Raw genomic sequence first — 10,633 nt, 5'->3', positions numbered from 1 at the left:
AGTCACAGCAGCCTTTTCATCAACTCCAGGCTTGTGATCTGATTCTTTCCAATGTTTCTCTCCAAAGAAACCTTTTCCTTAGCAAGCAATTACTTGGATAACAAGGGAGGTCTCTTCTGTTTCCCGGAAAGACACAGGAAAATGTGAGTAGAGGAGACAAAGCTATACAACAAGGCACCACTAGGAGTTGAACCTAGGATCTCCTCTTTGCTAGACAGGTACTTTAGCCAGCTAAGCCATGGTGCCTGCCTCAAGAAAATATTTGCAACTGTTCCATTTGATGGTCCAGGACAACACCTGCAAATTCCAAACTACAGCCGTTCCCCATTTCCCTCAAGACTTGCAAGGAAGAACTGGCAGGCCAAGCCAGGATCTCCTGGTTACTAGGAAGACACTTCAGCCAGCTCTTCCCAAAGATCACTATCCAGAGACCTTTAAACAGCCACTGCAGATGTTCACCCTGGACTGCAGCCGGCCACTGAGGCAAGTGTCTGGGTAGAGGACATCCCCCACCCACCCAGCAGGGGGGAGAGAACTGAGTGGGGCACAGCCAGAGGGCTGTGTCCGTAAGAGGACACTGAAGTCCTGAGAGCAACATGGGTCCTAATGATAGAACAGATGGTGGCCAGACGCTACTAGATGAAGGTGCACCGGAGAACCAGAGCTAATTGCTAGGATGGTCAGCAGGAGGTGCTGCAGTGAGGCATGCCCCATAGCACCAAGACTTAGCCGCAAGGAAGGCTCTCTCTGTCTTGAACAAGCACTTAGAAGGATTCTGCTGACAGATCTTTTCTTTTTCTGAAAAGAGATACAAAAAAAGGAGCCAACAGACACACTAGGTTCAGCGAGGAAGAACTGTCGGGCCAAGCCAGGCTCTCCTGGTTAGTAGGAAGGTTCTTCAGCCAGCTCTTCACAAAGATCACTGTCTAGAGACTTTTTAATAGCCACTGCAGATGTTCACCACAAAAGAGGTGCCAAAATGGAGTTCTCCACTGCCTGCAGCCATCACGCTACCAGGAGTTCTGTGCACAGAGACGCCCCTGCTGGTGGGAAAGGCTTTGGTAGAGACTCTTCTGACACCAGCCGTTCTCATAGACTGTTTAGCACTTTGTGTTGTGGCTTAGCATCCACGGATGCCAGTTTAGTTGGGGGACATTTTTCCTGTCTCCACATTTGTCTAATGGCTCCTTTCAACACTTGTCACCAAAAAGACCTGTTTCTTTTGCAAGCAATGTACAGCTAGGCAAAGGCAGTCTTCTCCATTTCCTCAAAAATCACCAAGCTGTGGGGAGAGGAGACACATTCAGCCAAGCTGGATGCTGAATCTCCTCTTTCTTCAGCAGGTGTCTCTGAAGGACACAAATCTCCACTGTGTAGAGGTCAAGAATAGGAGTTTATTACACACAGTGATGGCGGAGTGGGCTTATTAGGCTCAGAGACACTATTAATTAATTAATTACAATAGAATACATAGATTTTCCATGGGTGGGGGAAAGTGACGGCGTAGGCAGTTCCAAACCCTGGGATAGGTTTTGCAGCAAGACAAGATAGCACAGTAGCCAATGGTTAACAGGTTACATAATGTCTCCACCCATGGTCTCAAGTTATCAAGTTAACATTTCATTAATACTTTGATAATATGTTGTTAGTATAAAATATATATGTTGAATTCTGATTTGAGGTCCATAGGAATGGAGCAACTCCATTGATTGTCCAACAGTAACATTCCTAGGGGTTAAAGCAAAGAAACAGTGAAAGAAAATGGCAATAAAGATTGTTTTTGTGTGTCTAACAGCAGGCATTGGTCCCTGGGAAGGGAGGTGGAAGGATGCCATATCTTATACTGACGTGCCAACTTTTCATAAACTTAAGGTTGGCTCTGTGGGAAAAACGTCTCCCTACAGAAGAGACTAACACAATAGGAACAGGGATTCTTTGCTCAATCTGCAACTCTGAATAAGACACAATTCTTTAGTTCTTAGCTCCAACACCTGGCAATTTGCTGACCAGGCCTATCTGAGCAAGCAAGGCTTTCTGTTTACCCAGCTTTCTCTTAGCTGATCACTATTTGCTAGGCCTCTGGTCCCTTGACCATACTCTGGACTTCGGGTCTGGAAAAGAGGTGGCACTATCCATAGACCAGGTTGTTATATAAAATGCACATGGATTTTAACCTTTCACATCCAGTAATGGCAAAGTTCTTGGTTCAGGCTTGTAGCAGTGATGGAATAAACTGCAGGTTCAAATCAAGTCTCTGAAGTACATCCCCCACTGGGATGGGTCATTCAGTCCTTTGTACAGAGCTTCAGTTTGTAGCAAAGTCCCTCCAGAGGTAAGAAGCAGGATTGAAGACAAGATGGAGAAGAGGCATCAGCCTTTTATAGTCTCTTGCCAGGTGGTCTTTGCTTTCTTTGTCCCAAGGACACTCTATCCAGCACGTGGCACAGAAAAACCTTAGCGTTCTCTCCATAGGCAGGTCCCTGCATACCTTGCTGAGTCACAAGGCGTATCTGCCTTCTCTCAATGGGTCGACTGTATAGCTGATGGTCCTTAATGGGCCATCAAGCAGGCTCGGCAGAACTGACACCAACTTGTCCGGGGTGTTCCCCAGAAGCATATCACAAGTTTGAAATACAGACAGCATAGAGCCAATATTCATAACGTCAACTACAAAAATGATACACATCTAGAGATAGCATCATTATAATCAGCCAATCAGAACCTCTCCATAGATCCCTTACACAACAACCTTTCTACAATATTGGCTGAAAATATAGAACAGTGGTTGCAATGGTGATCTATACAGTTACAGATTATGTCAATAACATCACAGGAGCTGACACTGCATCAGTGAGACTGATATTGGAATAGCCTCCAGTTTTGGTGTCCTCATTTGAAAAAGATATTGTGAAATTGGAGCTAGAGCAGCAAAAAGCCACCAAAATGTTCTGAGAGCTGGAGAAAAATGCATTCTAGTGAGCTATTGAAAGAGTTCAACCTGTTTAGCTTATCAAAAGATTGAATGGTGATTTCACTGAAGTGTTGAAGTGCCTTACTGGAGAGAAAATATTGGGTATTAAAGGGCTCTTGAATGGAGCAGAGAAAGGCATAACAAGACCCAATGGCTGGAAGGTGAAAAGAGCCAAATTCATATTACAACTAAGGCACAAATATTCAACAGCGAGGATGATTCATCACAGGAACAAGCTACCAAGGAAAGTGGTGGATTCTCCATCTCCTGATGTCATTTCATGAAGACTAGATGCCTTTCTGGAATGTGTTTGCCCCAAAAGTAGCTATTGTGTCATACAGGAGGCCTGTGATATGCAGGGGGTCAGATTAGATGCTCTAATGGTCTCTTCTGGCCATAAAGTCGACTAATTTCTGAAAAACTGAGTGTAGCATTAGGAGCAGCGTCTGATGTTTCCCTGTCTAGCCGGCTTGCTGCCTAGAACGAACGCTCCTTGAGTGGGGTGATCCCCAGGGAGTAGCTCAAACCTCCAAAGTGCCTGGCCAGGGGCAGGACATTAGCACAGCGAGGGAGGGGTGTGGCAGTGACATCACAAAGGCCTTTGGCAGGACCTCAGGCTATTGGTCCAAGGTGGTGGGGAGGTGGTGACCTCACAGAGAGATGCTGACATCAGCCAGGCAGGACAGGGGCGAGGGGCCAGGGAAACCTCAGAGACCCCTGCGGCTTTGCTGCAGCAAGTCTCCTTCTCCAGGTCTCTCTTTGAGGTCTGAGAGAGTATTCGGGTTCACAGACGTGAGCGCCAGGAGGAACCTCTTTCCAGTTTTCTCCTTCCCTTTTAGTGATTTTACTGGAAAACAGCCGTCCCTGTTTAGAAGGTAAGAGCCTCCTGGAGGTTTGAAACCTGTTCAGTCTGATCCATCTGGTGACAGTTGAATTCTAGAGATGGAAGACACGAGCTTAAGGAGGCAGAATTTTATTGCACACTTGGGATTTTGTCCCTTAGAATCACTGGGGACATTGGGGTTTGTCCTTTTTGTTTCCTCCATCCCTCCCTCCCTCCTTTCTCTTCGTCTCTTGCTTCTTTTGTCCTTTCTCCTGTTCCCCTCCCAACATCAGGGGTTTTTCTCCTGCTGATAACAGCTCACGTTATCTGATCACTCTCGTTATAGTGTGTATGGCAACACCCATTTTTTTCATGTTCTCTGTGTGTATATATATCTTCCTACTGTATTTTTAACTGCATGCATCCGATGAAGTGGGCTGTAGCCCACAAAAGCTTATGCTCAAATAAATTTGTTAGTCTCTAAGGTGCCACATGTTCTCCTTGTTCTTTTTGCAGATAAATTAATAGAAGTTATGTCCATTAATGGCTATTAGCCAGGATGGGTAAGGAATGGTGTCCCTAGCCTCTGTTTGTCAGAGGGTGGAGATGACTGGCAGGAGAGAGATCACTTGATAATTACCTGTTAGGTTCACTCCCTCTGGGGCACCTGGCATTGGCCACTGTTGGCAGATAGGATATGGGGTTGGATGGACCTTTGGTCTGACCCAGTCTGGCCGTTCTTATGTTCTTATGAAGGGAGGGGCAGAGCCCTGTGATGAAGTTTCTGTAGTGTAGTGATTATCACATTTCCCTAACACGCAAAAGGTCCTTGGTTTCAAACTAGGTAGAAACCTGATGGCTACCTTTTCTCAGCTCCTAGTGGCCTGTCCCTGCTCTTGTAGGAACAGCAGTGATTTCTATGCTAAGTAGGTCTGTTATACTTCCCCTGCTCCCACTTTTGTCTCCTCTCCCTCGCTGAATACCTGTGAAGTGGCTTTCCCCCTCCCGCTCCCGCTCCCGCTCCCTCCTGCAATGCTTGTGGGATGAATGGGCTGGTTGAAGAGCAGAAGATCTCCCAGGCAGACAAGGTGTCTGGGACTCTCATTAGGCAGCGATCACACACCCAGAGCATGAACACTGCCCAAGGTGGAGTGTGACTCACCAGATGCAGCCAAGTCATCTCCAGTCACAGGTCATGAGGAGCAGGTCCTTAAAAGGGGAAGGGGCCCTGTGCTCAGGAGTCACTCACAAGCTTGTACCTCCAGTGAATGCCCTTCGCCCCGACCGCCTGGCCAGTGGTTCGCTGCGTTACATTCCATCGCGCCTCGGGAAGACTTACCTCCATCGCACCGTCCATCTCGGCGCTGGGGGACACTTACCTTGCAGAATCCTGACATCTCCAGTGCCGAGCCAGTCCTGGGAGCATGAGTATGGGAGTGTGAATGTGACACTCCCGCCTTCTTTTGAGCTTAGCTGTCAGTATAACAAATGTGCTGCTTTCTGCCAAACTCTGGTGGGTCATTAGTCCTCCCTACGCTGACTAGCTGGCCCTATTTTGGGTAACACCTGTGATAACCCCAACCCCTGCAGGACAGAGGGTGGGGAAATGAGCTGAGAAAGAGCCTTGGCCTCAGCAGGGGAAAGCTAGAGGATCTGGGCCAGTCACCTTTTGGAGGCTTGTGGCTTGGTCTCCTCTGCCCTGGGAGGTTGGCCGGTGGAGGCCGGCTCTTCCTGCTGGCCTCCTCTGCGTGACTTGCCAAAGGAGGAAGTGAGGCAGGAATGGGGGAAAAGAGGAAAGTCGATCTGAGGAAGGCAGGGCAGAAGCTAAGCACCTCAGTGCGGCTAAGTGGGGTTAGTAGAGCGTCACCATTAGTTCTGCAAAGCTGGGGGAGGTGCGGTTGGCTGCTGGGAGGCAGAATCCTGTGCCTGCCTCTTGGCTTCCCAGGGGTGGCTACTTGCAGCCCAGGAGAGGAAGGGGGGTTCTGGTGAAAGGACGACAAGCAAAGCTCTGGGAGGAGATTTGGGTGTGGGGTGCGGGCTCTGTGCTGGGGGAGGGGGTTGGGGTGCAGCGGGGGTGGCGCTTACCCCGGGCACTGCAGCTCCCAAAGTGACCGGTACACACAACCCTCCGGCAGCAGCTCCTAGGTGGGTGGGGCCAGGGGGTCTCTGTGCGCCGCTGCCTGCAGGCGCTGACCCCAGAGCTCCCATTGGCTACAGTTCCTGGCCAATGGGAGCTGCAGAGTTGGTGCTCGGGGCAGGGGCAGCACATGGAGACACTCCCCCCGCCCCAGGGGATGCTGGGACATGCCAGCCACTTCTGGGAGCGGCATGGAGGGGCGGAGGCAGAGTGGGCAGGGAGCCACCTTAGTGCTGCTGGCACATCTCTGCACACCCATTGGAGGGGGAGGGGAGCAGAGGGCCTCCATGTGCTGCCTGGGGTAGGGGCAGAGCACGGAGCTGCCTCCCCTCCCGGGTCTATTCCAGGAGTGGGTGGGTGGGGTCTTTTGGCCTGCAAGGTGCAGCAGGTCGGACTAGATGATCACACTGGTCCCTTCTGACCTTAAAGGCTCTGAGTCTAAAAAGGAGAGGGAAGTAAAGGAAAAAAACAACAGCCAAACATTGTAATACCAGTGTTAAACCAATGCTCTGGGTGTTTAATGACCTGCAGGACATTGATTCTCTCATTCCATAGATAAACTGATACAATGTGACTGAAATTAAACTAATTCCCAGCTGAGAAAAAGATCACCTCACTGCATTGGCTGGGAATCAAACCCAGGTCAATTGTTTAGAAGGTAGCTATGCTTGCCACTATACCACCAACACAGCTGGCAAAAGTACTGCTTATGCTTGCCCAATGAGGCTAGATCAGAATTGAGGCGTTTTCCTGCTTGTTAAAATGTACTTGATTCTCTTCACACAAAAAACTACCTCTATCTTCTCATGGGTTTGAACCATCAGCCTTTCCATTAGCCACCAATGTTGTTAATCACAGACACAGGTAACTGCCTATGCTTCTGTCAAGCTTGTCTATGAAGCACCTACAGGGGTACAACTGGCTAATGAGGTAGGCGCACTGCTGGGGTTATGAGTCCAGGCCTCACCAAGAGCGTTGGTTTTCATTAGCCATGGAGCTTCCCCGACTTGCTTTGCCCAATACACATGGAAAGTGCCATAGGAGGGTGATGAGAGTAAATTCTAAACTCTGAAATGCGGAGGTTGGCCCAGAGATTGGGATAAGGGGTTTGAAGAGAAAAAGCTCTAAGAATATAAAACCAGACAGTGTCCAGGGGCAGGTACGGTACAACGCCTCAACAGGGAGCCATTCGGGGGAGGGGGTTTCACTTCCTCTGTTCAATGTCCTGAGAGGTATTTTAAGATGAAGATAACACCATGGCTCACAGGTGACTGGCATGTCCTGGGTTAAAGAAAGGAAGGGACCTGGGATAATAGTCTGAAGATTTGCATTATTGTCACTGTCTGACCCCCCTTCAGTGCGGAGCAGGTGTGTACGTTGCTGTGTGGAACGCACAGACTCCTGGAGAGCAGGGGCAGCTGTTTCCAGGGCAGAGAGCCTGGCCCTTAGGAGACTTTCTTGGGTTGCTGTTTTGAAGTAATTCAATAAAATAACGGTGGAGCTACAATGTCCAGTCCAAAATTTCAGCCCCGGTGCAAAAACGCTATTTTAGGATCTAAACAGGAGGCTCCCAGCGCTAGGACACCTGACCAGAGAGCTCAGTGGGGGCGTAACAGCTGCTGACTCTGAGGGTCCTGGGCTAAATCCACTTGCAGGGGGAAGCGTGTTGATTTAATTGATGGCTAATGAGCACCAGCTACCAGGGGAAAAGCCCTGAGAGCTGCGGCCACTCCAGCTGCTGCCCCAGAGGGGGAAGCCCCAGGGGACCAGCTGCTGCTCTTGCCACCCCAAGAGTACTGCCTGGGGCCACCGAGCTGCGGCTGCTCCTGCTGCCCTTGGGACCACTGGTCAAGTGGTCCCCGGGCCAGCCGCATTGGCCACTGTTTGGGCGCTCCCTGGAGCCAGCTGATTGGGTGGCCCTGGAGTCAGCCACTGTGCCCACTGCAGAAGTCACGGAGGTTGCAGGAAGTCACAGAATCCGTCACTTCTACCACCTCCGTTTGAACCATCAGCTTTTCACAGAGCAGCCAAAGTGGTGAAGCACAGACACACATAACCACCTACAGCCCAAGTTTGTCTAAGAAGCACCTATAGTGGCTCATGCAGGGGGAAATACAGCTGTGGGTGTGAGTTCAGGCCTCACCCAGAGCGTTGGTTTTCATTAGCCACGGAGCTTCCCCCACTTGCTTTGTCTCAGTCACATGGAAAGTGCCATAGGAGGGTGATGAGAGTAAATTCTAAACTCTGAAATGCGGAGGTTGGCCCAGAGATTGGAATAAGCGGTTTGAAGAGAAAAAGCTCTAAGAGTATAAAACCAGACAGTCTCCAGGGGCAGGTATGGTACAACGCCTCAACAGGGAGCCATTTCGGGGGGTTCACTCCCTCTGTTAAATGTCCTGAGAGGTATTTGAAGATGAAGATAACGCCATGGCTAACAGGATGGACAGAATCCGTCACTTCCACCACCTCCGTGATAGACACGGAGACAAACCCCTCCCTGCTGTGACTGCAGTTCCTGGAAGGAAAGAGAAGAACAGAAAGTGAAGAGAGAAAGAAAAAGAGAGATTCCCTGTCACCTCTCTCCCTGCTGCCTCCCCCCTTGTATTCTGTAACCCCATCTCACTGGGTTCCCTGTGCTGGTGCCATGGGGGTGACACTAGAGTTCTGGGGATTTGGGGGGCTGTTCATTTCTCAACATTTCACACAAATCTGTCTTTGGGCTGAAATTTCTCCTGTTAGGCCTCTCAGTCAGAGCTGTACCCCACCCTGTTTGCGGGTGGGGGGAGAGGGGAGATGTAAATTGCAGAGCAGGCAGAGAAGTCGCCCATAAAGGGTCATATTGATCTGGTGACTGGTTCTGACCGGGGTCACGTGTCCTCTGACACAGGCTCATGTGCAGAACATGGGAGCTCTGGCTTGTCCTAAATGCTGTAGAGTGTGAGTTCCTGGAAAGGGCAGGGGAGAGGGAGCAAGAGGAGAGAGGCAGAGACATTGGAGATGAGGAATTGGGGGGAGAAGAAGGAGAGAACAGAGAGACAATAAATGATTGAAGCAGAACAGGTGTCCCAACTCCATCTTGCTCATCACAGGTGTTCAGAGAGACAGGTAGTTTTCCAGTGTCAAGTCTGATCTTTGATTCTAACAATGTGCGTTGAAATATCAAGGGGATCTCCACATACCTGATCTCTTCCCTCCTCACCATTTTTGTATTAATTTTTATTTTGACGTGTTTGGCTTAACCGTGATAGTCTCTTTCCCCACCTGTATTGCAATTTGGGGTTTATGTTTATTTTGCCTCCCTTTTGTTCATGTCATTATAATTATAACAGCAAAGGAACCTGCAAGAGCAAAAACTCAAAACTTCATGTCCCCATCGTGCCGGAACATCCTACAAACAGCTCACGCAGCTGGAATCATAACACGCAAGGCCAGGGGAGGGGAGATGCAGGTTTCCAAGGGTTCTGTCTTTCTCAGATGACACATTCCAGCCCCTTGTGTGCCTCCATCCTGTATGACCTGCTGGACTTTGACACATTTATTGTCTCATTCTATAGATAATGTGATTGTAACACAATGTGACTGAAATTAAATCACTTCCAGATGAGGAAAAAACAGAAGAGAAAAGCCATGATTGCATTGGCTGGGAATCAAACCCAGATCAACTGCTTGGAAGACACTTACGCACATCACTATACCAGTGCATCTGGCAGGAGTAGATTTCCTGCAGGCTCTGTGTGCTGGCAAAGGGGGTGACACGTGACCACAGAGTTAGTGAGCAGGGTGGATGGGCTGGAAGCTGCCTGACAGCTGGGAGCAGAGTTAGGATCCCAGAGTGGCTGAAAGGGGGCAAAGGTGAAAACAGATCTCACTGGGAGCTGGCCCCACACCAGCCCCGCCCCTAGGAGAGGGGAACTGAAGCTCAACTTCAATCACAGAAAAATCTTCCCTGAGAAGGAAGGGGACAGCTTGTTTTAAAGACCAGGTTTGTGTTTGTTCCTGCTACATACGGAGGGGCTGGGTAGTGCTGATTCCAGCCCCGACTCTGGGAGGATAAGGAACAAATTCAGGCTGCCAGTGACCTGCAGGAGGGAGATGATCTTTTGACAGTGACGGACGCCTCGTCCTAAAGGCCTTTGTCTGCCCCCTTTCAGTGACTGTTTGGCACAGGAATGCAGCCCCCACTCCTGGGTCTCTCCTGGGGAAATAATGTTTCTGTGCAAAACACCAAAGCTTTTAACAGAAAGGAAGGAAAGGAAATGGCCACATGATGGGACTAGGCCATAAGGAAGGAAACACAAGATGCTTCTCCCACGTGCATTGACTTTTAACCTTGTTTGTGGTGGTGGTGTATCCATGTTGGTCCCAGGGGTCCTCTGGGGCGCCGGGCATTGGCCACTTTCGGGAGAGTGGGCTAGATGAACTGGTCTGACTCAGTGTGGCTGTTCTTATGTTAAGTATCAGAGGGGTAGCCGTGTTAGTCTGGATCTGTAAAAGCAACAAAGAATCCTGTGGCACCTTATAGACTAAGAGACGTTTCGCAGCATGAGCTTTCGTGGGTGAATACCCACTTCTTCAGATGGAAGTCATTCACCCACGAAAGCTCATGCTGCAAAACGTCTGTTAGTCTATAAGGTGCCACAGGATTCTTTGTTGTTCTTATGTTCTAACTGCTGGTTATGGAGGAGATGACCTTCCAGGCTAC

The 10,633-nt window shown here is 49.5% G+C and overlaps 1 non-coding gene across 1 annotated transcript; it reads right to left on the bottom strand.

Annotated features, from left to right (window-relative positions):
* Positions 1 to 172: 172 nt before the first annotated feature.
* On the bottom strand, positions 173 to 246 carry TRNAA-AGC. Its single transcript has one exon. It is a non-coding gene; the product is annotated as a tRNA-Ala (tRNA).
* Between the last annotated feature and the right edge of the window lie 10,387 nt (positions 247 to 10,633).

Source organism: Mauremys mutica, unplaced genomic scaffold, assembly GCF_020497125.1.
Source record: "Mauremys mutica isolate MM-2020 ecotype Southern unplaced genomic scaffold, ASM2049712v1 000772F_np12_subseq_1:71749_obj, whole genome shotgun sequence".
NCBI lineage: Eukaryota > Metazoa > Chordata > Testudines > Geoemydidae > Mauremys > Mauremys mutica.
The sequence above is the reverse complement of the archived record's forward strand: the minus strand, read 5'-3'. Positions and strand labels throughout refer to the sequence as shown.